Here is a 26,950-nt window from a genome sequence, read left to right on the forward strand (position 1 = left end):
AGACACTGTTTCTGGTAGTCATCAAATACCTTTGGCTTTTACACTCTTTAAGCAACCCCCCATTTTACAATGAACCCTAACCCTAGGAGACACTAAGACAGTGTAGTATATATGTCCCTGTTTGGGACTGAGCATTCTGCGGTTTCTTATTCTCTGAACCATGGGCAGTTGTGAGTCTGTGTTAATTACCATCTACTACAAATAGAAGCTTCTCTAGTAAGAGCTGAGAGCTGCATTAATCTAAGGCTATAATGAAAAGTCATTAGGAGTCATTGACATTTGTCTTCAGTTCCATCCATTTACCTGCATATTTCATAGTTTCATCTTCTAGCCAAACAATAGTTAATTGTGTAAATATATAACATTTTCCTTATCTGTTCATCAGCTGATGAACATCTAGGCTGTTTCTGATTTCTGGCTTTTGTGAATAGAACAGCAATTAACATGGATGAGCAAGTATCTCTAGAGTAGGACATGGAGTCCTTTTTGAGCATGCTTAAGAGCAGTACAGTTGCAGAACGTGGTATATCTATTTTAAGCTTTTTGAGGAACTTTCACTATGCTCTCTATAGTGTGCCAGTTTGCACAACCACCAGCAGTTAAAAAGCATCCCCTTTCTCCACATCAATGCCAGAATTTGTCATAGTTTGTTTATCTTGGCCATTCTGAGGTAAAATGAAATATAAAAATAGTTTTAACTTACATTTCCCTGGTGGGTAAGGCTATTGAACGTTAAAACAATAGCAACAACAAAACTCTGAGCCCTTTGTATTATATCTATTGATAAGTTCTGTTTAGTTCCATGCCTCATCTTTTAATTAGGCTATTTGCTTTATGATATTTGCTTTTTAGTGTTAGCATATTCTAGCTGTTGTCCACCTGTCAGATGTTTAACCATTAAAGAGTTCTCCGTGTTCTGTAGGCTACCCCTTCACTTGAGTGATATTCTGCTTTTCTGTACAGAAACTTTTAAGTTTCATGAGGTGCCCTTAATTGTTTGTTTTAATGCCTGCATTACTGGGTTGCTGTTCAGAGAGTTCTTTCCTGTGCCAGTGAGTTCAAGCATATTCCTTATTTGTCCTCAGTCAGATTCAGATTCAGGTGATATGTTTATGCCGAAGGCCCTTTATCCATATGGAATTGAGTTTTGTTCAGGGTGAGACAAAAGCATTATTTCATTCAACTGCATGCAACTATTCAATTTGACCTGTTGGTGAAAATGTTCTTTTCTACAACACTGTCATAGTTTCTGTTGCTGTGATAAAACACCATGACCCAAAGCATCTTGGTGATGAAAGGGTTTATTTCTTTTTATAGCTTGTAGTTCAGTATTCAGGGAAATGAAGGCAGGTACCTGAAGGCAGGAGCTGATGCACAGGCCATGGGGGAGTGCTGCTTACTGCCTTGCTCCTCATGGCTTGCTCAGCCTGTCTTCTTATAGCACCCAAGAACACCAGCCCAGGGGTGGCAACATCCTCAATGGTCAGGGCCCTCCCCCATCTATCACCAATTAAGAAATGCCACCACAGACTTTAACTAAAACATATATTTGTTGTTGGCCTCTTTGTCAGAAATCAGGTGGCTGAAGGAGTATAGGTTTGTATTGGATCCTCAATTTTACTCCATTTATTAATGACTCTACTTTTATTCAAGAACCATACTGTTTTTATTACTAATGCTCTGTAGCATAATTTGAAATCTGGAATGGTAATACCTCCAGCAGTAGATATGTTGTTTTATTTCAGAAGCTTGTTAGTGGTGGTGTTTGTTTGCTTTGCTTTGTTTTATAGCTTTTTTATTTTATTTTAATTAATTAATTAATTTTTGCTACCCTGGGTATTTTGTATTTTCATGCCACCACCCCCTGGCTGTAGGATTATATTTTCAGTTTCTTTAAATAACTGCATTGGAGTTTTTGTAGGTATTGCATTGACTCTCTAGATTGCTTTTGGTAGGATAGCTATTTTCACAGTATTAATCCTATCAGTCCATGAGCATAGGAGGTATTTCTGTATTCTGGTATTTTCTTCAATTTTATTTTCAGCGCTGAAGTGTTTTCATTTTCTTTCACGTTCTTACTTAGATTTATTCCATGGTATTTTTGATTGAATGGTGTTATTTTCTTGTCTGTCTTGATGTGTTTATCATCTGTATATAGGAAGGCCACTGATTTTTTTCATATTGAGTTTGTATCTGCTCCTTTGCTGAATGCTTTCAGCTGAAGGAGTTGTCTAGTGGATTCCAGAATCTTTTATGTATAGAATGATACCATCTGCAAATGGATATTTTGACTTCTTCCCTTCCTATATACTTCCCGTTTATTGTTTTCACTTTTTTTTATTGATCTAACTGATACTACCAATATTATGTTGAACAGAAATGCATGGATGGGCATTCTTGTCCTCTTCTTGATTTTGATAAAAATGTTTCCCCTTCTATCTCTCTCTCCCTTCTTTCCTCCCTCCCTCCTCTTTTCAGTGTCTCAATGTGGAGTCTTAGTCGCTTAATCGTTCTTCTCAGTTTCCCGAGTGCTAGGATTACAGGTGTGTACTGCCATGCTTGGCTATCATATCATGGTTTTCATTTGCATTTACCTGGTAGCTTATGACGCTGAAAAGTTTGAGTTTTGATTGTACATTTTCATTACTTCTTTTGATAAGTATCCATTCAGGTACACCCACCTCCCTTGTTCACATTGGAGAATGAACCCAGACAGGGCTTTGCATATACTTTCGCATATTTTATTATGGAAATAAATCCTCAGACCCTATTTGCTCATTTAAAACTTGACTTCCTTTTTTTTTTTTTTAAAGTACATTCTGCATATTGGTCCTTTGTCAGTTGAATGCTGACAAATATTTCTTCTTATTCCATAGAACACCTCTTAGATCACTCGATTGTTCCTCAGATGAGGAGAAAACTTTTGGTTCAATGAAATCTAATTTATCAGTTTTGCTCCTGTTTCCCATGCTGTTGGAGTTTTACCTGAAAACACTAAATGGACTTTATCAATGTCTTGGACATCAACATCTGTAGTATTTCAATATGCCTATGTTTCTTCTAGTGGTTTCTCGGTTTCAAATTTTGCATTTAGCTCTTTAACCAGTTTGAGTGGATTTTTATAAACAGATAGTTGGAGTTGCTTCAATCTTATATATGTGGATAGCTCATTTTCCTAGCATCATTTATTGAACAAGTCTTTTTTTACAATGTATGTTTTCTTGCCCATGTGGAAAATTGGTTGTATATAGATTGGTGGGTTTATTTCTGTTACTTTCTGGTCTGTTCCATTGGTCTGTGTGTCTATTTTTATAACAACGCTATGCTTAGACTGTTATTCTTAACTTGGGTATCCCAAATAGCAGAAGGGTATTTTTATCCTTATTCAGTTTTTTAAAGGCTTCTATATCTAGAGTGGGGCAAGTATTTTCTTCTCCTTTCTCTTTCTCTTTGGAGGGAGCAGTTGCTATTTCTTCTTTAAATCTGAACTCTTTCATTATCAACATACTTTCCGTTATAACAAAGTTTGAGTGGTGTAGACCAAGTTCCTGTTAAAGGGGAGTGTCAGGTGGTGACTTCTTGCACCACACTAATGTACCAAATTGCCATTGCTGCAACTGCTGATTTTAAGTGTCAGGAAACAGATTAGAGAGTTATGATTAGCGTGAGACCCAGAGAAACTGACAGTTCACAGTCAGCAGGAGGGAACAGAGGAAAAGGTACTGAAGTGAATACTCCAAGTAGGCGTATGTAGCAGAGTGGTTTAGACAGTGGGGCTGGGCCAGAACTAGTAAGTAAAATAATAGAAGATTGAACACTCTTCACACAGTGTCCCTGCCTTTCAAACTTACAGCTCCAAAGCATTTCCGAGTTAAGCTCCCCTTTGTGATTTCTTCCTTCCTACCTAAGGCAGAAATAGGCTATGCTTTGGTCTGACGTTGTATAGCAACCTCGTCAGAACGTTTTTGTGGCTCTTACTGCTTTTTAGTGTATCTGTGGCTATTAGTTCTTCCTGGAACTTGTTTACCTGTATTACCGAGAGATTTACTTCCACTTCTGGAATGTGAATTTAGTGATACTTGTTCATTGATGGATGCTGTGATATGAAGTGGTGAAAATGCAATCTGTTCTGCCAGCTTGTTGCTGATTGGCTTTCTATGCTAATAGTTGATGTGACTGCTGGCCTAGGAAGAAATTCAATTGGGCAGAACCATAATTTCTCTGATTTAAGTTATTCTAGGACTCAGTCCTGAATAGAATCTCAAAATCTTTCAGACTGTGTACACATTGCAGTTTCTCCCCTGTAGTGTTTTAAGATCTCTTGATGATATATAAACTTCAACCCCTTAGTTAGGCTTGGAGAAGTAATATTGCTTTTGAGGCCATACTGACATTTTTTTAATTGATCTAGAGATTCAACCTAGGATCTCTTGTAGGATAAATAGAGTCTCAATCACTCTATCACTTAAAATAATTGTTTCCAGTCAAGGTCTTGCTAAGTTCTTCAGTTTGGCCTAGAAATCACTCTGTAGCCCAAGTTGGCTTTGAACTCAAAATCTTCCTGTGGTGTTTCCTGAGGAGATAGACTGAAGACCTCACCACTAGGCTTAATACAACATTTACTCTCTACAGTGTTAGCTGTACAAGCATGAGAACCTTAGTTTGTATCCTAGCACCTTCATAATATCTGGTCGTAGCATCGCCTATCTTTAACTTCAGCACTGTGGAGGCTGAGGGTGAAAGGTCTCAAAGGCAGGCAATCCTCAGAACTCAGTGGCCAGTCTGTTCAGCAAAAATAGTGAATTCCAGGGTCAGTGAGAAATCACTGTGTATTGAAAAAATATAAGATTGAGGGTAAAGTCAACCTCTGGCCTTCACATATCACACACACACACACACACACACACACACACACACACGTGTACCTACATGCACAAGTGCATGTATATATACACTACCAACATAAGCACACACACACTTAAAGAAATACATTCCTGTTGACACCTTGATTTTATAGACTATTTAACATCCAGAAGTTCAAGGTAGAAGTGTCATGTTAGCCAGACTTGTATGTAATTCTATCACTTAAGAGGTTAAGTGAAGAGGATTACCAGAATTTTGAAATTATCTTGTCTAGGTGTGTTTCCTCCATCATGAACTTGACCCCCCCCCCAGCTCATATAATCATCCCTCTTCCCTCTCTTTGACTGGACTCCTAGAGCTTAGCACAGTGCTTGGCTGTGGATCTCTGCATCTGCTTCCATCAGTTACTGGATGAAGGTTCTATGATGAGAATTAGGATAGTCACCAATCTGATTACAGGGGAAGGCCAGTTCATGAACACTCTCCAGTACTGCTAGAGGTCTTAGTGCATGAGCTCACAGACTCTAGACCAACAGCTAAGGAGTCCGTATAGTACCCAACCAGGACCTCTGCATGTGGGCAACAGGTGTGTAGCCTGGTTTGTGGGACTCCCAGCAGTGCAACCAGGATCAATCCTTAGTGCATGAGCTGGCTTTTTGGAGTCCATTTCCTATGATGGAATGCCTTGCTCAGCCTTGATGCAGGGGGGAGGGGCTTGGTCCTGCTTCATTTTGGTGTGCCAGGCTTTGTTGACTCCACATGGGAGCCTTACCCTTTCTGAGGAGTGGATGGGGTGTGAGTGGGAGGAGGGGGAATTGTAGTTGGTATATAACATGAGTAAAAATTAAAAAAAAAAAGAAAACAAGAAGTTATCTTGGGATTTGTAGTATGTTTTGGGCCAGCCTGAGCTATAGAATAAGAGTTTATCTCAAAAATTAAAATAGTGTAAGAGTTTGTTTTTAAGTTACTGAGCATGTGATGGTTTGTAATAGAGTAACATATCAGACGGGTACTTTTTATTCCAGGCCTTGGAGTCATTGATACCTAAACAATTAACAACAACAGGTCTCATGGAATTGTAGTGGTATCCAAAGCAGTAAAGGATAGCTGCATGTTAGGAATAAGCTTGACCAGGATATGTGTAAGTGCCAGCAGTGGTGGTTATTCAACTTTGCTTTCTCCCTTGAAATATAAAAGTATTTGATCATTTTTGAAGTGGAGGGAAGGAGGAGAGAGGGGGGAGGTAAGAGAGAACAGGAGAGAGAGAGAAAAAGAGAGGGGTAGGGAAAGGGAGGGAGAGAGGGAGAGGAAGAGGGAGGGAGAAAGGAAGAGGAAGAGGAAGGGAGGGAGGAAGAGAGAGAGAGAGAGAGAGAGAGAGAGTCAGTCAAGAGTCATTTTATTGAAGAGCCAACTCTTTGAAAATAGTATAGCTATCAGGTATCCATCCACTAGGTGTCAGGAGAGACAATATCAAGGCTCCTAACTGATGGCTTCAACCTTTTTGTGAATGAAACTGAAAAGCAAACAATTGTGGAAACTATAAAATAATTGGCATGTAAAATGTGACAGGGTGCATTAAATATTCCAAATGATTTGTTTTTGAAATATGGATGTCTATATATACACTTAGTTTGTACTCTGATGAAACCACATGAAATCTTGGCAGCTCTTTTAAAATAATTTAGAATGGCCCACAGAGAGTATTCTGCATGTTTCCCTGTGGCTTGTGGCTTCACTTATACAATTTTGTACCTTCAGACAACCCTCTGCCTAGAAAGCCTCTCAGCAGCCTACCCAAGTGTATTTGCTTTATTGGTTTATGTAAGTTCAGTCATTTTGTGGCTCTTCTTAATACTTATTTCTAGCTGCCTTCTTACTATTCATGTCAGAGAAGCCATTGTATCTTGAGAAAATTTTAATTTGCTTACTTGGAAGGTTTAAGTAATTTCTGTCTAGATCCTGTCTGACTTCTGTTTTCTAATTGATAGGCAGAGCTCTGATTGACTTCAGTTTGCATTTGCTTTGCTTCTGAAGGAGAATGGGTGAGACTGGGAGGAAAATAGAGATCATAAACAACAAAGGTTAAAGTCGGTAATGCTGCCAGATGATTCATCCTCATGGCATTGGGGTCAAAAGATCAGAAAAGCAACAAGAAACAAAACAACAAAAGGGAAAGGGCTCTCCTTGCTGAACTATGGTGAAGTTTTGTGTGTGTGTGTGTGTGTGTGTGTGTGTGTGTGTGTGTGAGAGACAGAGAGAGAGAGAGAGAGAGTTTGTGTGTGTGTTAGTGTTTGTGTGTGTGTCTGTGTGTGTGAGAGAGAGAGTTTGTGTGTGTGTGAGTGTGTCTGTGTGTGTGCATGTGAGAGTTTGTGTGTGTTTGTGAATGTGTGTGTGTGTGGTGTGTGTGCGTGCGTGCGTGAGTGTGTGTGTGTCCCAGGATAGCATAAAGATTCTTCCTGGGATGACTAACTATACAATTCCAAAGAATGCTCATTGTTTACAGACCAAGAGCCTAGGATAAAAAAAAAATTGAACCAGGGTTTTTCATAAGAATATGGTTATGTCTAACACAGTAGAAAGGTAAATTATTTACAAAATTTTGTAAGTAATTAGGCTTTTGAAAACATTTCTAGATTTACTTATTTTCATTTGTGTGTATGAGTGTTTTGCTTGCATGTATATATGTGTAACACATGCTTGCCTGGTGCCTACAGAAGTCAAAAGAGGGCATCCGATCCCCTAGAATTGGAGTTAGAGATGGTTGTGGACCTCCACATGGGTTCTGGGAACGGAACCCTGGTCCTTTGCAAGAGCAACAAGTGTTTTTAAACCCCTCAACCATCTTTCCAGCCCGGACAGGTAATTTTTTAAAAAAGTTATAAAATAACCATAAAAAGTTCATTATGGTGTTTTTATAATTTCTTCTGTTAATCTTCCACCAATGTACACTTCATTTTTGTCCCCTGCTCACCCCCCATTGGTCTCCCTCCTGCCACCAGTAATATCCATTATGCTTCCACATCTCATGTATTCTTGACCCCTGTTTCTCCTTCCCATGGTCATCTTTGTAGTTTTATAGCATATACACACATATGTGATCACTAAAATCTAGTATCAACATATAGTTCTTGCATTTCTGGGTTACTTCACTTGATATAATATTGTTGCCTCTTTAATTCCTTCCTTTTACACTTCAGCTGTAGTTAACATTTGAAGTTCTTGTTATATAATTTTTTCTTCCCTAAGATATAGTATAACCTAGGTTTGTTTTCTATTTCTCTTCACGAATCTTCCTGCATATATCTTAATAACCCCCCTTTTTTAGTGTCATATTGCTGTATGTCCTAAACTGTCCTTTAATTTTGATCCTTTTGCTTCCACCTCTGAAGTTTGGGATTACATGTGTGTACCCTATGCCCTGTTTATTTCTTACCTTGTATTTGGAAGGCATCTAGATTTTATGCTGCCTACAATCTATAGATCTTTACAGGTCAACTTTGCTTTCCTAAGTTATGCATGATACTCTAACATTCTCTTCTTATATTCTAAGGATCAGACATGTTTCTCCACTCTGAATCAAAATTTGTTAGGGCATAGGTATCTTGAGTTATTCTGTTCTATTTATTTTTCCCGATACTTTAGTTTTATCACTTTAATATAATTTTCAAAGGAAGAAATATATGCATATAATATAAACCCTGAGTTATAAAATAAGTGAATTTCAGAGAAATTTCAAGTATTTCCTGTTTTAGAGTAATGATTATTTTCAATTTCCTACACACTGCCAAAGATAATCTAAGCACTCATATAATACAGACAATAATATACTTGTTATATTCTTCTATGCTACCTTTTAATTTAATATTATTTTGGTGTTCTCTAATATTAGTATATGTGGAAATACTTGATTGCCTAGATGAACCATAACTTCATGATGAATATCTAGATGATTTTTAATCCCTTGTTATTACAAACAAGGTGGTAATATCTGAGTTAGTGAAAGTATTTTGTTCATGTGGGAGTATCTTTGTAGGTTAAATTCCCCAAAGAAAGTTTCTGAATCAAGGGGTATATATATTTTAAGCTTTGATAGAAATTGCCATATTATTTCCATTAAGGTCAAAGGATATCCATTTTCCAAATGTTTTTTATTTATTTTTCTAATGTATATTGTAGATCTACATATTCAAGATTCAGGTTTCATCTTTCTTATTAGTGACATTGAACATTTTTCTTTTATTTAAGATAAATAAATGTGTTTTTTAAAGTATCTGAAAAGCCACTGCTCAGGGTTTAATTGAATTGTTGACCTCAGCCTTATTGATATGTAACTAACACTTTACACAACACATTAACTATGTTGTCATTTTTTGAGTTTGTCTTCATTTCTTTCTATATATTTTTGTATTAATTACAATTTTTTTAGATAATGTCTCATTCTATAGCCCAAGTTGGCTTGGGATTCACTGTGTAGTTCATACTAGCCTTGAATTTTTGGGGATCATAATTTCTTAGCCTCCAAATTCTGGTATTATACTCTAGAGTCATGATATCTGGCTTTGATTGCTTATTAACTATATTTTGTGATTCATGTTTATAGATCATGTAATCACATTCACCCAACTTTGCATCTATGGATTCTGAATCATACAGAACATCAGGTCTTTCCTACTTCAAAATTATTTTAAAGTTTGTCCACATTCTCTATTATACTTGTTGTTATATTATTTCAGATTTTAATCTTTAATCTATTTGGTATAAGGCATGAAGTTTTAATTTAATTTTCTAAGTATACTTTTAAATAATTTTCCATTGATTATATAAATATTGCTACTTTAAAAATGGTTGAGACACTGAAAAGAAAAAAGAAAAATTAACCACTGTTAATTTTTTAAAGTATTTCCTTTATTGATTTTTTTTTAATTACACCCATACATGCCCATCCAAAGGTTAACCGAACAAGAACCCTAATGAACACGACAAACTGCATGGGGAAAAGCCCATGAGACCTCAACCCTACAATGAACTAACTATACACAACTTAGTAAAGCTGGAAACTGGAGAGGTGGCCCTTCCCAGTGAAGAACACACCAATTGGTTGTCCATTACCAAACGGCAAGCCCTGAAAACATGCATACAAGTAACAGTATACAGACTCACAAGGTTGTATTTGGGAATATATATGTATATAAAAATACATGTATGCATGCTGTAACAGTTGATGAAAAAAGAGACCACAAATTTGAAGGAGAGCAGGGAGGGGTATATAAGAAGGCTTGGAGGAAGGAAAGGGAAGGTACAAATGTTGTAATTAATACACATTCTCAAAAATACACACACAAATAAAAAATAATTGTTTTTTAATTATATGTATCTTTGTGTGTGTTTTTCTGAGTATGGGTTTGTGTGCAATAGTGCACTGCCTGCAGAGGCCAGAAGGTGTCACATCACTGGGAACTATAGTTACAAGTGGTTATGAACTGCCCAACATGGATGCTGAGAACTGAAATCTTGGGTCCCCTGTAAGGGCTGCAAGTACTCTTAACTCCAACTCTTTAGCATTTAAGGTACAGACATGGAGGGTCCCAGGAAGGGAAAAGAGTTAAGATCTCCTGGGTGAACCAGGGGGATGGTAGAAAGCAGGGGATGAGGGATGGGAACATGAGGGCTGAGTTGGGGGAGGGACAGAGTGGGAGAGCAATGATATCTTGATAGAGGGAGCCACTATGGGGTTAGGGAGAAAACCTGTGCTAGAGAAATTCTCAGGAATCCACAGGATGACCCAGGAAAGACTCCTAGTGATAGTGGAGAGGGTACCTGAACTGGCCTTTCCCCTATACTCAGATTAGTGACTCCCCTAATTGTCATCATAGAGCCATGCACTGGGCTGAGGTCCTGGAGTTCAGTTGAAGAGAGGCAGGAAGGATCATATGAACAAGGGAAGTCAAGAGCATTATGGGGAAATCCAGAGACAGCTGACCTGAGCTAGTGGGAGCTCAGAGACTCTGGACTGACAGCTAGCTGGGGAACCTGCATAGGAGCAAACCTGGTCCTCTGCATATGGGTGAAAGTTATGTGGCTTGATATGTTGTGGGGAGGGCTGGCAGTTGGACCAGGGTCATGAACAGGCTTTTTGGAGCTCATTCCCAGCCTTGATACAGGGAGGAGGGGCTTGGTCCTGCCTCAACTTGGTATGCCAGACTTTGCTGTCTCCCCATGGGAGGTCTTACCCACTCTGAGGAGGTGATGGGGGTGGGAAGGGGGGAAGGTGGAGTGGGAGAAGGGGAGGGAAGGGGAATTGGGGTTGGTATGTAAAATGAAAAACATGAAAACAGAAAATTTTCAATGTTGAATGGCTGGCTTACTCTTGAAGGTTGAGTATTTTGTTGTCAGAGACTGTCCTGTTTTTTTTTTTTTTTTTTTTTTTTTTTTTTTTTTATCTATTCTGAGTCTTACCTTGAAATTTATAGAGTACAAAAACTCTGTGCAAATTGTTCATGACTAATGTTTGAGCAGTCTCACTTTTTGATGGCTACCCAGGAAGTGCTTGTTAACATCATTGTCCTTGAATCATTCAAGTCCTTAATTAAAAGGTAAGCAGAGAGGCTGGGGTGATGACTCAGTGGGATGACTTGGTGTACAAGTGTGAGGATCTGAGTTCCAATCCCCAGGACTAACGTAAAAAAGCCAAACATGGGGCAATGGTGTGCCTGTAATCGCATGTCTGTGGGGAGCAAAGACAGGAGGATTTCTGGGGCTGAATGGCTGCCATCCTAGCTCTAGGGTCAGTTGGAGCCTTTGTTTCAAAGGAACAAGGTGGAGTGTGGTAGAGCAGGGCACCTGACGTCCTCCTCTGCTCTCTGTGAATGAATGGGTTTACACACCTGCACACAGATATGACCATATACTACAAGCACATCACATACATGTACCATACCCACACATGCACACACAAACAGACAAATATACACAAAAGTATAATTTGGGACCCAATTCTATTTTAGTATAATGTTTTAAAATGTAATCACACTATTGTATCTCATGTAAGGAGTCAATAAAAGTTTGATCTAATAATATTTTGACACTGACCCTCATGAAATTTATTCTGTGGGAATACTTTATTATTATATATTACCCTTTGTACTTCAATTAATGAGATAGTTAATAGCCATCCAAAAGGCAATGAAAGGGGTTATGATGGAATTTGACAAGTAGAGATAGAATTGGGAAGGGCAAGCCATTTCTGGTAGAGGGAAGCAGATGTTTCAAAGTCCAAAAGTAGGGATTTACTAGGTACATTCAGTCGATTGTCAGCAGTCTAGTTTGGTTTGCCTGTGGGTTGCATAAGGTTTAAAAATTAGCTTTCCAAACACAAACTTTAAATAAGGCCTTGGAAAACAGATTAGGAAGTTGATCCTTCTGTAGGCATTAGGATGATTAAAGGTTAACCTTTTTACTATGGAAAATGTTAAACATACACAAAAGTAAACAACAGTGTGACAACTCCTTATGTAGCCATTGCCCTGATGCAGCAATTTTATCTTACGGTCACTGTGGTTTTCTCAACCATGTCCCATTTCCCCCCATGGTATTTTGAAGCAAATCCCCATTATTTTATTGTTTTATACATGCATCCCTGAAGTATGTTGGGTTTTAAAATTATCAAACAATATAACCACACCATTATGATCACACTTACGCGAGCCGACATTAGTTTTTTTAATTTTAATTTGTAACAAGGTGCCATGACTAGTGAGTGTGCTGCTTAACCCCCAGAAGAATGTTTGTTCCTCTAAGTAGAAAACATTGTTTTTGATAGATTTTGGTTAACCCCCATCCCAGATCAAAGTGTCACTATTGTACCATTAAGGACATCTTGTCAGGCCAGCCATTGCTGTGGTTTATATATAGGCTTTACATATGAGTAGGACTATTGCTTGCTTTTCTTCATCAGCAGCTTGCATATCACATTATGAGACTATGAGAGCCAGGGAGGAGGCTTCCAGATTAGTTCCAGTTAGATTTCTCTAAGTTCTGTGTCTGAAGTTCTGGATCCTGAAAGGTGATCCAGTCCTAAGTGCTCAGCTGTAAATATGCACATACAAGCCCCATTAAATGGGCTCACTATGTGCATATGAACTGTGTTAATTTAATTGGCCATCTCCTGGCACACTCAAGGAAACCATAGACTGATCAAACTGGACTACTGATAATCCACTGAATGTTCCTGGTGTATACCCACTTCTGGATTTTAACACATCTATATTCCTCCACCAGAAATGGCCTGCCTTTCCAAATACTGTCTCTACTTGTCAAATTACATTCATCCCCTTATGTACTGATGTTGCCTATAGATCTACCTAAACACAAATCTCATAAATGAACCACTGTAATGACACATGTAGTATGTGTGGGTGATGCAGTCATTTTTAAAATGTTGAAGCATTCAGTTACCTCAGAAGCAGAGCTTGGAAATGTTTCTCAGAAGGGAAAATGGAATAGTCAATTTTCATTAAAATAAAACAGACAAAATAAATCTCCCAACCTTTTAAGTCTTTCAAAACAAATAATAAGGGGTCTGTGTCCTTCAGTTTTTGGCACCTTTTGCAGGAACTGTCCAGGAAAGAGGTTTTTTTTTTTTTTTTTTTTAAAAAAAAAAAGAAGACCGAGGTTAAAGAGAGATAATGAAAGGAGAGGAAGGATATAAACAGCTCAGCATTGCAATAAATTACACCCTTCTGAAGAAACTGAATTATATTAGAATAGATTATTATCTGGGGTTGTTTGAAAATGCCTTGCCATCCTGTTAGAAATGCAGTTACATTGTGCAGGATATTGATGAAGAGAAGGCCATTGAAACCCAGAGTCTCATTATTCTCCAGGGTGTCTTCACCCCTGTGACATTAGCCACCTGGAGCCCCGTTTGTTCAGTTGCCCATCTGATAGAATATACAGTCTCCTCATTTCCTGTTCTGTGGAAAATTATTTTATTCAGCAAGTGACTAAACCCTTCTTTGGAATGGAAATTTGAGACAGTATATTTGGTACAAAGCAAAGAGCAGTTTTTGATTTCCTTTTCTAGAATACTTTGTCCCAAACATACTGATTTAAAAAAAAAATAGAAGGTCTGAATGTTTTTGGCAGAACAGAAGCTGATTTAGAAAGTAAGTGGGTTCGTTATTCTCTTAAGACGTACTTTTCTTTAACAACATGGGTGAACAAAAAGGCACCTAGTAGAACAGCTGTTTTCTCCTGCTAAATTGTAGTGGTAATGCAACTCTCCTGTGAGGTCATGAAGTCATTAGAATCTAGGAGGACAATTGCACATTGTGGCAAGAAGCTGTGCATATGCTGAATGACTTTCCATTTAATGTGGGTAAAGATGGAACACGTACACTTTTTAAAAAATATACTTTCCACTCTCCAAGTATAGTTATCTTGATGAAAATAGAGGCAGGTGAGTGCAGGAGGCAAAACTTGGAAGACATTTTATTTGTACTCATTTCTTCTCTAAAAGGCATTGCTTTTGCTCCTTGAGTTAATGGTTTGTTCACCATTGTTCTGTTGCTAACTGTGTTAAGTTTATGCAAACTTTTTACTTCACCTAGATTATAAGGCTCACTTGTTCCACACAGCACAGAGATAGTGCAAATTGTTCCACTGATTAGGGAGATGTAAACTGTGGTATCATCCCTTTATCTGGAGTTTAGATTTTCAGCAATCTTAACTGGCATCTCTGGACTATGACCAGAACCTGAAAGGAAGAAGAAAAGGTCCTTTTGAGGTCAAAAAAACACCTCCAAAGTCCATGTAGGAGAAGCATCAGGAGAGGTGATCAGATCCCAACTCTAGTTTGTAACCTTATTTTGTACACGACTCTAATAGACTTCATTATCGGGTTTGCTGGCTCATAGCAAATTAGATGATAGGCTACCAGCATCAAGTCCACTGAGTACTAGGAGAAATAACAGCCAAACCCTTAAATGCAAAGGTTGAATAGAATTTTAATAGAAGTGTTTAAATAGAGAAAGTTCAGCAATCTGAAGCTGAGTGAAGGCTTAAACAGCCATGTGGCCAATAGTAGCCTTAAGTGGATTTTTCGTTTTAAAACTGTGGACGTTGCCTTGATTGTTTATATCTGTTCTTAGCAATTGATCCACAAATGGTGTAAGGTAGACCAAACATTCTTGAAGGTAGGTGAAATAAAGATTCAAGCATAATCCAATAGTGCCATAATAGTAAACCCAAGTCATGGAACAACAGAATGTTTTCACTGGATTCTGACTAAGAAGGCTAGAAAAATTCCACCTGTTACAATTGCATTTGAAACACCCAGGCAGAGACCTAGGAATGGGATTATATGGTAGCCTTATGTTTAACTAAGGAACTACTAAGCAGTTTTCTGAAATTGCCATGCCATTTTGTCATTCTACTATCAAAATTTAATAGTTCCCATTGGTATTGCCAGTCTTTTCTTTCCTTTCTTTCTTTCTTTCTTTCTTTCTTTCTTTCTTTCTTTCTTTCTGTCTGTCTGTCTGTCTGTCTGTCTGTCTTTCTTTCTTTCTTTCTTTTTCTTTTTCTTTCTTTCTTTTCTTTTTTTAAGAAAACCCCTTTACAGTCCAGGTCTTTATTTCTTTTTGTACATTAGGCCATGAATTCATATGGGATGGGCTCCAGCAGCTCAGGCTCCTTCCCGTTTGTCCTCACAAAGTGTGCTTCTCTGGGTGGCGCAGGCTGGCGCAGGCTGGCGCTTGAGCTGAACCCAGGTGCCCTTCTCCTTGGTTCCTTTTTCTTCTGGTCATTCTCCTTCACCCGCTTCAGGAAGCTGTCTCTGCTCTTAGAGTGCTTGATGTGCTCAATCCGCACGTTAATCCTCTTGGCGAGAATCTTGCCCTTAACTTGCTTGTTTACAATGATGCCCACGGCCATGCTGCGTGTCATTGTAGACTCTTCCTGTCTTGCCATGGTAACACTTGTGGGGCATTCCTTTTTGAACAGTACCCATTCCCTTGATGTCTACAATATCACCCCTCTTGTAGATTCACATATACGTGGCCACAGAAACAACCTCATGCTTCCTAAAAGGCCTAGAGAACATGTAGGGAGTGCCCCGCCTCTTTCCCTTGGTGTTTGTCGTTTTGGTGAGTTACTGGAAGATGGCTCGGTATTGCAAGTCTTAAAAAAAAATTAGAATTATAATAATTAATAATAGTGTCTCCCTGTAAATTCACATTGCTCAAAAGTAATGTAGTAATGCTTTTCAGGACCCTTACATGTGCTTATTTGCATTCTATACACCTTTGATAAAGGGGTTGTCAGTTTAAAAATGGGGTTGTTGTCTATAATTAGGTTTTCAGAGTTCATTGGGCTAATATGTCATGAATACATGTCAATTGTCAGATACCTATTTACCCAAGTGAAATGAATTTTATGTTTATTTAAAGACCCATATGCAAATGTTGATAGTAGATCAGGTCACAATCACTGAAATCTGGAATATACTCAACTTTCCTACTTGTGAATGGTTAAAAATTATGGGCTGAGTGAGATGGCTCAGCAGATTAGAGTGCTGGCTGCTCTTTCAAAGGAGGTGCATTCAACTCCCACATAGCAACTCACAGGTGTCTATAAGTCTAGCCCTAGGTGTTTCAGATATCATCTGGTCTCCACAGACCCTGCATACACATGGTGCATAGACAGACACTCGGACAAAACACCCATACATATTAAAAAAATTATCATATCTGTGAAATGGAATATTCAGCTATCAAAGTGAACAGATATATTGCTTCCTAACAACATGGATGACACTCAAATTCTTTATACCTAAGTGAAGGAAGCCAGCTTTTACACTGCTGAATTACTATATGATTTGGGTAAAAATATTTCAGTGATGACCAGGGATTACAGCGTAGAGACAGGGGAAGGCTACAAAGACAGCATGAGGGAAATTTGTGGGGTTATGGAATTGTATGTATTTTGATTTTGTTGGTGACTTGTCGATGCTTACAAAACTAACATGGCAAAAGATGAATTTATGCTGTGTAGAAACTAACTCATTTTTTTTTTCTGCAAAAGGAAGGAACAGTTGGGTTATTGAAAGGAAAATGAAGCACTGTGGCTGCATTTCAGGAGACTTTTAGTAAGCTAAAACACTTGATTACTTATTAAAACTCCTTCAGAAGTTTAATCAAGTCTTAGGGAGAAACTGTTGTAATGACTTGAATTTGAACTCGCAGAGTATGCTAATGCAACATTATCATGCCTTTGCTTGGCAGTGATTTACCCTTGTGAACAATAGAGACACCAGGAAGAGCAGGGAGAAAACAGATGACTTTTCTGGTCCATGTTCATTCTATTTTTCTCTCTGTTTGCCTGCCTGCCTGCCTGCCTGCCTGCCTGCCTCCAAAGAGAGACAACATTCTCCTTCGTCCATTTAAATGATGTCATCACCTCAGTTGAACCTTCATATTGAAATAAAACATCTTCGTGTCCCAAGCACTCCGGGAACCAGCCTCATAAATATTTCCTATGAATAGGTAGGAACTTGTGTGAGTGTGCTTGCCTTCGTTCCTTTGCTTAATATGCCCTACCTGTTGTGAATTTTTTTTAACTTCTTTAACTTAGCAGAGATGCAGAAAACTGACTTGTGTTTAAAGGCAGTGACTAGAACAGAAGAGCAAGTAATACACCTTTCAGATGCTTGGTAAATAGTGTATGTTAGGCCTCTGCTAAAAACTTTGTTTGAGAAAATATTCAATAGTCAACAACATGGAGGTACCATGTGTACATTTGAATACTACCTCTGTTCTCTATTAGCTGTATGTGGTGGTTCAAAGGCAGTGTCCCCTGTAAATCTTGGGCGTTTGAATATTTGGTATTCATTTCATGGCTGTTTGGGAAGGATTGGAAACTATGACCTTGATGGAGGAGATGTATCACTGTAGGTGGGCTTAAGGCTTCTAAAGCCTCCTGTCATCCCCAGTATAGACTCTCTGCCTCCTGCTTGTGGGTCAAAATGTGAACGCTCAGTTGTTTCTGACATCATGCTCTCTAAAACAGTAAGACTAAGCACTTCCTTTTATAAGTTGTCTTGGTGAAGGTATTTTGGCACTGCAATAGAAAAGTAACTAAGAAAGTATGCATTAATAATATAGCTAAATCAATTTATCTTTTAAATATCAGTTTTATCATCAACAAAATGGACATAAAGATAGCACTTGTCTTATGATGTCATAAAGAATAAGCAAATTACCTTGGGTAAAGTATCTGGCACACATGGGACCCTGTAACTATTAGCTATGATTATTTTGGAAGCAGCCTTAATTGTTCCCATTTTTTCTAATCATATGAACTAAATAGTTTAATTCAAAGACTATGTAGGCATTCAAGAAGACATTACTATTATGATAGACAGAAATGTGAGTGTTCATAGCCATTCCATTCCAACATGTCACACCTATCAGCTACATAGGTGACATTATGGATTTTAACTTAACTATGCTGAAAATACATCATTTCAGTTTTATGAGGAGGTTATGTGGGAGAGAGGAGTGAGCCAGCTGCTTCACGGACTTCTCTGATGAGAGCCCTTGGAGCTGGCCTGTTCCACCCTGTAGCCATTTGATATTCTAGGCAGCTGCCTGACACTGCACTTTGGTGCCCCCATGGTGTAATTAACAGGCACACTCACAGCTGCCTTGTCAAACAATTGGCCAGACTTGGCAGGCTGCTACAGAGGGAGAGTGATAACAGACAGCATGCAGGATGTATCCCTCACCTTGGGCACTTGTGCTTTCTTAACAGTGCCATGATAGCACCACCGCTGTACCCTGAACATTTCTCAGAACAGTGTATGTGCTTACTGCTTAGAGGGGACTACTAGATTCTTTAATTTATCATGTGTTTTTGTTTTCTAACTTGTACAGCAGTATCACTAGCTTGAAGTACTATTTGATGCTATCCGTGTCAGCTGATATTAGGGAATTAAAAAAAAAGTTCTCCTCTAAACCACACACAGATTGTCTTTATCTCTTTTAGTACTGGTCAGCCATATCTTATTCAGAGAATGATGCAAAAGAGGAAGTGTGATGTCAGGAGTGAAGCACTGGACTAGAAATAAGGAGAGCTCCTTTTTTGTTCTGGTTCATTAGCTTCACGACCTTGAGAAAACCATTTATTCACTAGGGACCTTTGAATCCTGGTTAGGTTAGAGAGGCACTATTTGGGTATTCTTAACATTGAATATCAGATAACTCAGGGACTTTTATCTGCCATATGCAATGGAGCTTTGAGTAAGAATGTTTGGAATCATCCCTACCTGGACACTTTGTGCCTTTGCCAAATAATGGATTCATGTAGAATTGAATAAGTACTACTAAAAATGTCAGTCTTTACTGCGTTACCAGCCTTTTTGGGAACTGTATTCAGAAGGAAGGCTGGAGTGGTTTTTAGTAAAAAGTTCATTAATAAGATGGGACCCAGGGATCAATTAAAGGCCAACTTTGCTCTTTCACATATGGTATCCTCTCATGCTGGGCTTTCTTATCTAGGCTGTGTTTTTCATATTTTGTCTGTGTGAGCCATCCTAACCCTAACCCTTATGTGGGTTTATTTAGCTCATTTCCTTTCTGGCTTCTCATACCTATGGGCTTCCCCAGGTGGAAATATTACCTTTTCCTTCTGAGTATGTTTATCCGTTTGAAATCAAGTTGAGGAGAACCCCAGAGAGAGAGAGAGAGAGAGAGAGAGAGAGAGAGAGAGAGAGAGAGAGAGAGAGAGAGAGGAGTTTAGACAAGAGTGATTGAAAATGATACTACTAGATTCTGGGTATATGTTGTCAAAAGGTTTAGTAGACCCCCAACAAATACTTGTTAGTTTTGTCTGAGGAGAGAGACATCTTACCAGTAATGAATATATGCTAAAGAGACACTTGTGTGTCTCCCTTTGGATGTCAGACTATGGAAACAATGAATCCCAAGAAATTGGAGTATCCCCTAGAATCTCATACTGGAAGAAGGAAATATTTAGACCTTAGGAGTAACCAGAGGAGGAACTTTTCTCCTGGAGAAAGATTTCCATTTTGTCAGACAATGTTGCAGAAGAGAATGGAGCTGAGACAATGGTGATGGGCAAGAGATGGTACCTTGACAAGGACTGCTTAGTTACACATATCTCTTGCCTTCTTCATAAACCTTGCCTTCATGTCAGGACCTCAGGCCAGACTTGTCATCAGTCTTTGTCCACTTTTCTGGAGTGTCTACATTGAATAGTCTCCTTTTTGCCTTTGTTATTACTCATTTTGTTTAATAAGCTTATGTAGCATAGGTGAATGAACCTTGCTTGTGATAGGTTCTGAATATAATATCTCTTCTATCAGATGTGTGCCTCAATTCCAAGCTATGCATTCAAAGATTTTGTTAGTACCTTAACATTCACTATGGTAGAAATATTTCACTTTGAGAGTCAGCATGTACCACACACAAGGGATTGTTGGATTAAAAACAAAACAAATCAAAACAACAACAACAAAAAAACCAAAAAAACCTTTTTTATTTGTCTAGTTCAGATTGTATAATCTCTAATAACTGGTCTTTAGGGTCATGAGATCTTCTGCCACTTCAAAGCTACTATTGATCTCTGAGATATTTATCCCTGAGCTATTACCATTCTTACCAATTCTAAACCTTTTATTTAGTTCTTTACATCTGTTCTTTTTCAAGACTATTTTTCTGATTGTTTTAAGAATGTTCATGATTTCTTGGAGGGTCATTTTTGTAATTGTTTTAAAGTTATAGGGTAATTACACCTGCGGCACTTGGTCACTGACATTTTTGATTGTCTATTATAATATAAATAGATATTTTCTTACATATGTTGGTGCTAAGTAATTATATCTTGGTCATTTTGAATATTTTAAGACTCTAGGACAGTGGTTCTCAATCTTTCTAATGCTGTGACCCTTTAAATACAGTTACTCATGTAGTGGTGAGACCCCAACCATGGGATAATTTTTATGTTTACTTCATAGCTGTAATTTTGCTACTGTTATGTAATATAAATATCTGTATTTTTTGATGGTCTTACGTAACCCCTGTGAAAGGGTCATTTGATCCCCCCAAAGGGGTTGTGATCCACAGGTTGAGAACCACTAATCTAGGCCTTGTTTTAAGTCTTTGGAAATATTTTATTAGGCAATTTACCTGGTTCATCTGGCTACAATTTCCAATTGGCCTTTAATGGGCTAGCTTCAGTTCTAACTTTCATTCAACTTCATAAACTTTTGCATTGCTATTCAGATTTCTCCCCAGTATGTGTCATCCAGTCATCAGTTTGGCACATGCATAATGTCTTCAGTTTGGTACATGCATACTGTCTTAGCTAGTTGTTCTGTTCTTGAAGGGTTTGGGCATGATTCACTAGAACCTGGGCAATTACAACCAAATCCATATACATCCATAGCTTGGCCATGGACTTCAGAGTTACTCCACTATTTTATGAGATTGTTAACCAGAAATAATCCTGCTCTGCTGTCTTTCTGATGATTTATTGTTCCTTTCTATTCCTTCAGATTGAGACTTGGATTTTTAGCTCCTGGACTCAGTTATGTTGCCCTTTTTGTCACATCTCAAGCAAACAACATGGTAGATTTTGATCTCATCTTGTACCTCTGTCACTGACTTGCTATGGATCTAGGCCATGAAATAATGGAAAGAGGGAATAAAGCAAGTAAGGAGCAATGAAACCATCTGAAACATGTGTATGCATTAGGGATTTCTTCTAGTGATTAGGCTAGAAACAGAGATTGACCTGGAGCTTTATCTGGTCACATTGTTGATATTACACTTGGGTTTCAGTCTGTGGCTTCTTAGGCATCACTGGGAGGAGAGATAGGAATGGCAATCTTGCCATCTACTTGGTAATACTTAATTCTGGTTTTCTTTTTGCAATATACCTGCTACCTTTCGTGCATATTTGAATAGCTCCTCCATGAATTTATCCGGGTTTTATAGCTGCATCCAAAAGTAGAGTATGCTTATTGCATCTTGTCTGGGGCTGACAGCTCTTTTATTTTCCCTGGAGAGCCAGTTTACTAGTGAACCGTTGGCTGATTTTAGCCAGTGAAACTGTAAGCAAGGAGACTCCTTATGTAATATTACTTTCAGACAGACCAAACACTTCGTAGCTATATGAGTTTGAACAACTAGTTTTTTAAATATTCTAAGTATCAGCCTTCTCGTTTTTAACTTGATAATAGTGGCACGTATCTCAGTGGGTTGTTCTAAGCATTATGTGGAAATAACACAGTATCTAGAACAGTGCCTGGTATATAGTATATCTTAATAAACAAAATGGGTCTCCTTTAGGACAAAAAGGTACACATTTAGTCAGGGATAGAACTCAGATATATGCAGGCCTTTGGCTACCTACTGTATAGTTGAATGTCTAGTTTGGAACTAGTTGGTGACTTTCCAGCTCAGATACTTGCTGGCTACATGACATCAGGCAAGTCACTTCTTTCTTTTGGGGCAGTAACAAAATGCATACAGTGATCTTGCAAACTTCCCTGGAACATTGGGAGGATTAAAGAGGACAATACATAAACATTCTCATTAAATATTGGCTATTGTTAATGCCCTGTCAATATAATTCAATGGATACAATAAGCTGGACCCTTTTTTCAGAGATAGTTGTTAGATTTTTTTGTTTATAGATGAAAATACTTGTACACGATTGAACACACACACACACACACACATACATACACACACACACACACACACACACACACACACACACAATATGCATAGTCTTGAGGTGTTTGGGAGGTTACCTTTGTACTGAAACAGTGCCCAGACAGCTTGTCCGTGCACCATCGCTGGGCCAAATCCCACTTGTTTGGTTTCTCAAACATTTGACCATGCTTACTGGATTATAGCAAAGAGAAATTAAGGAGAACAGTTAATCTCTCCTGTTGAGTAAGGGCCTAGTCACTTCCTGCTTACCACTATAGTTCTCAGTTCTCTTCAAGTTAACAGCTTGTGAGTTTTCAGGTTGTTCTTTCAGTGAGCTGGGTTGACTGTACCCTTGGCTTGGCTACAGCAGTAGTGTGTGTATTGTTTCTGTTGCAAAGTCTGCTGAACTGAATTAAAAGAAGTGGTTTTGCTGATGCATTTCTTTTTGTGGTTTGTCTAACACCTTCTTTCAACAGTAGCAGATTGCTTCTTATTTCCTTTTTGGGTATCTGGAGTATTTTTCATTTTCTTTTTGAGCAGTCTTTTTTTTTTTTAACCTTAAACATTTCTCCATTCTCTTAAGGATGTGGAGATTCTATTTTAGAGCATTGACACAAGGTACCCATAGTATTTACTATTTAAAGCAGTAGCGTCAACTCTGAGGTCTGTCCCTCCTCTTCATGGACTTATAGGTCAAGTCACATCTCAGTTCTGGGCCTCAGTTTGTGTCCTTTGGATACACTGGATGCTAGGGGCCTGCAGCCATAAAGATAAAAGGGGGTCAGGAGTGAAGCAGATAGGTACTAAAAACTGCAGAGAGAAATTTCAGTGAATAGCACTGGATGGGCCTGGGAAAATGGAGCGGCTTAAGAAGCTGTTCTGCAGCCAGTCCATTTGGTCTTCATCTCTCAGGCGGGTGGGAGCATTGGAAATACGAGTTCTGTGTGAAACAAAGCAGTTTGAGCCAAATGCTTACTAAGGCCCCTTAGCTCCAAAATGTGGGGATTACCAAGAGGGTCTAGGACAAAGCAGGTGCAGACATAACTGCTGAAGCTGCTGCTGTGTTTGGGGGTGGCTAGCAGAAAAACTAAAATCGAGTCATTTGATCCGGAAGATTTTGTTTCCTCGGTTTTGAGGCAGGGAATTACACTTCCTTGACTTAGTGTCCAGGGCAGCTATGAGGAACAAATGGCATAGTGACTGGGAATGAGGCACCCATGGTCCCAGCAAGCAGAACCATCTGTCCCAAGGTCTCATTTGGGAAAATATCCCTCTACCCCATCTTCCCAGTGTTGGCACCAGACTCTTATCTGCATTTTTCATTTTTCTGGGTGGAATTCCCAGTGCTTACCTAATAGCAGATCTGGTGCTTACAGTGATTTTTTTTAAACAATACTGAGAAGCATTCCACAGAAGTTGTGCTTAGAATTTTGAATCTTAATCTTTCTCTAGGTTAGAAATACAGAGCACGATTTTTTTTTTTAAATAAAACAAATTGGAAATGAGCCACAGCTCCCAGTTAGACATGCAGCACAAGGGTAAACAATGCCTGGCGTGTCTAAACTATCACATTGTGTAGCTTAAGTTTATTAAGTGCACTTGTAACTCAATGATAATTTCAATTCACCATGGATTTCTTTAAATGTAACTAGAAAAAAATGGACTTTGGAGATATCTAATCTCCTGGGTTTTTCATTGTAAGTCAAGGAAGCTTTGTACTGGAATAAAATAAGAAGGGTTAGATGAGAATGGCTTCAAGGTCAGTGGGGATTACATAAAATGTGTTGTGTTTTGAGTTGAAGCATAGCAGAGTACAGATCTTCAGGTTCAAATGTTAGGCAAGTGTCTCACCACTGAACTACAGCCCCATCTCTTTTCATTAAGTAATTGGAGAAGACCCTTAGCTTTTGTTGTTAAGATCTTGTAACTGTTCTCATACATTCTCAAATTCTATCCTTTATTTCTAGCTTTTGTTGTTAAGAACTTGTAACTGTTCTCATACATTCTCAAATACTATCCTTTATTCCTAGTCCAAGTCCCATTGATCCTTTGCTGTTTGCCCCAGGTCATTACTATGTTATGTGAAGCTGTACAAGGAAGAAAGGATTTTAAGGTGCTTGTTAATTAAATGCATGAAATTCATGGCCACTCATGTACCAGTGATCTGGAGAAATAGACAATAAAGTAATTTTTCTATACTGTGGGAACTTACATATTATTACAGAAGCCAGACATTTATACCAGTGACATAATTGGTCTAATTATTTTGTGGAACTGTCAGGAGATAGGCATATACACGAAGGATACTCAATCTTACCACAAAGACACTTGCTCAACTATGTTCACATCAGCTGTATTCATAATAGCCAGAAACTATAAACAATCTAGATGCTCCTCAACCAAGGGATGAACAAAGATATTGTGGTACATTTTACACAATGGAATATTACTCAGATGCTAAAAAAATAATATAATGAAATTTGTAGGCAAATGGGTGGAACTAGAAAAGGTCATCCTGAGTGAGGGTAGCCCAGATTCAGAAAGACATGGTCCGTACTCACTTATAAGTAGATATTAACTATAATGTAAAGGATAATCATGTTACAATCCACACATCCAGAGAGGCTAAGTAACAAGAAGGGCTGGGGGTGGGTGGAGTTGGGAACAGGATGGTTCAGGTGGTGTAGGATGGAGTGAGAGAATACTGGGAGAAATGAATGGAATTGGGGGACATTTTGGGGGGCAAAATGGAAACCTAGTACAATGGAAACCATGATATCTACGAGAGTAACCCTAGCAAAGTCTCCTAGTAATGGGAGACACAGAGCCTGAACCAGGCATCTTCTGTAACTAAGTGGAGAGATTGGGACACAAACCTTTCACCTACAGCTTGTCTTGCCTGCAGAATGTTCGGGGACCTGAGCCTGGCAGAATTGTCATCAAATAGACCAGAGATACTTAATCTAGCAGCTGATGGGAACAGATGTAGAGTGCTACAGCCAAATATTATGTAGAACTTGGGAAGTCATTCAGAGGAGTGGGAGGAAGGATGGGAGGAACCAGAGGGGTCAGAGACACCACAAGAACACTGCCCACGGAATCAACTGATCAGGACTCATGGGGGCTCACAGGGATCAGGGAGCTTGTGGGGTTCTGACCAAGGTCCTCGTATATGTTGTTGCTGAGTATCTTCATGCTCCTGTAGGATTCTTAACACTGGGAGCAGGAGCTGTCTCTAACTCTTTTGTGTGATTGTGGGATCCTTTTCCTCCTTTTCTGTTGCCTTTTCCAGCCTTGATGTGATGATATGTGCCTGCTTTTATTATAGCTTGTTATGCTGTGTTTGGTGAATGTCCCTAGGAGGCCTGTTCTTTTCTGAGGGGAGTCAAGGGAATAGATCTTGGAGGGAGGGAAAGGAGGGGGAAACAGTGGTTGTGATGTAATGTATGGGAGAGGAGTAAAAACAGGAAGTTTCAGGAGAGAGGCTTGGGGAATAGCTCAGTTGGTCAAGCATTTGCCTTGTAGGCACAGAGACCTCAGTTCAATCCCTGGAATCCATGTTTTTTTAAAAAGCCGGGTATGGTGGCACATGCCTGCAGTGTCATCACTGGGGAGGCAAAGAAAGATGTCTCCAGGGAAAAGCAGTTAGTCATCGTAACCAACTTGCTGAATTCTAGGTCAGAGACCTTTTCTCTTAAAAAAAAAAAGTAAATGGTATTTAAGGAAGATACCTGAATTGTCCTCTGATTTCTCTACTCATGCACATGAACATACATACACAGTCAGTTTCAGACACATGTATACAAACACAAACACACACACACACACACAATCCAATATAGTTGGAGGTATGGATGGTGCTAGTTCCAGGGAGGTTGCCATCTAAACTAGAAGCCAAAGGAGTAGTTGGGTTTCCCTGAAGAAAGGAACCGGAGGAAGTATTTTCTAGGTAGAGGAAGTGATAAGTGACAAGGTGTTGGGACATTGGAAAGCACAGTAGCAAGGGAGACCTGCATCAGTTTGGTTGACTCAGAATAGAGACTTCAGAGTAAAGAGATGAGACATGAAACAAGAGAGATGATCATGAAAAGCTTTTCACATCAAACTGTAAGAGTGGGCAAAGTTGGGGCTGGAGATATAGTTCAGTGGTTAAGAGCACTGGCTGTTTTTCCAGAGTACCCTGCTTGGGTTCGCAGCATTCACATGGCAACTGTCTGTGACTCCAGTTCCGGAAAGTCCAGTGCCCTCTGCCCCCTTTACAGACAAAGCTTGTGTTCTGCTTCAATCTGCTCAAAACCCACTGTTCACACTATGGTTGCATAGACACTTACAGGCAGCCCTAACCACCTTAC

General features: G+C 38.9%; 1 protein-coding gene and 1 pseudogene across 2 annotated transcripts in view; one reads left to right on the forward strand and one right to left on the reverse strand.

Moving 5' to 3' along the window:
- Klhl13 (kelch like family member 13) overlaps positions 1-26,950 on the forward strand; it is a 585,186-nt gene that overhangs the window by 307,344 nt on the left and 250,892 nt on the right. The window lies entirely within an intron of this gene.
- Positions 15,472-16,003, reverse strand: LOC127217457 (60S ribosomal protein L21-like; annotated as a pseudogene).

This window comes from Phodopus roborovskii, unplaced genomic scaffold, assembly GCF_943737965.1.
Source record: "Phodopus roborovskii unplaced genomic scaffold, PHOROB, whole genome shotgun sequence".
Lineage (NCBI taxonomy): Eukaryota > Metazoa > Chordata > Mammalia > Rodentia > Cricetidae > Phodopus > Phodopus roborovskii.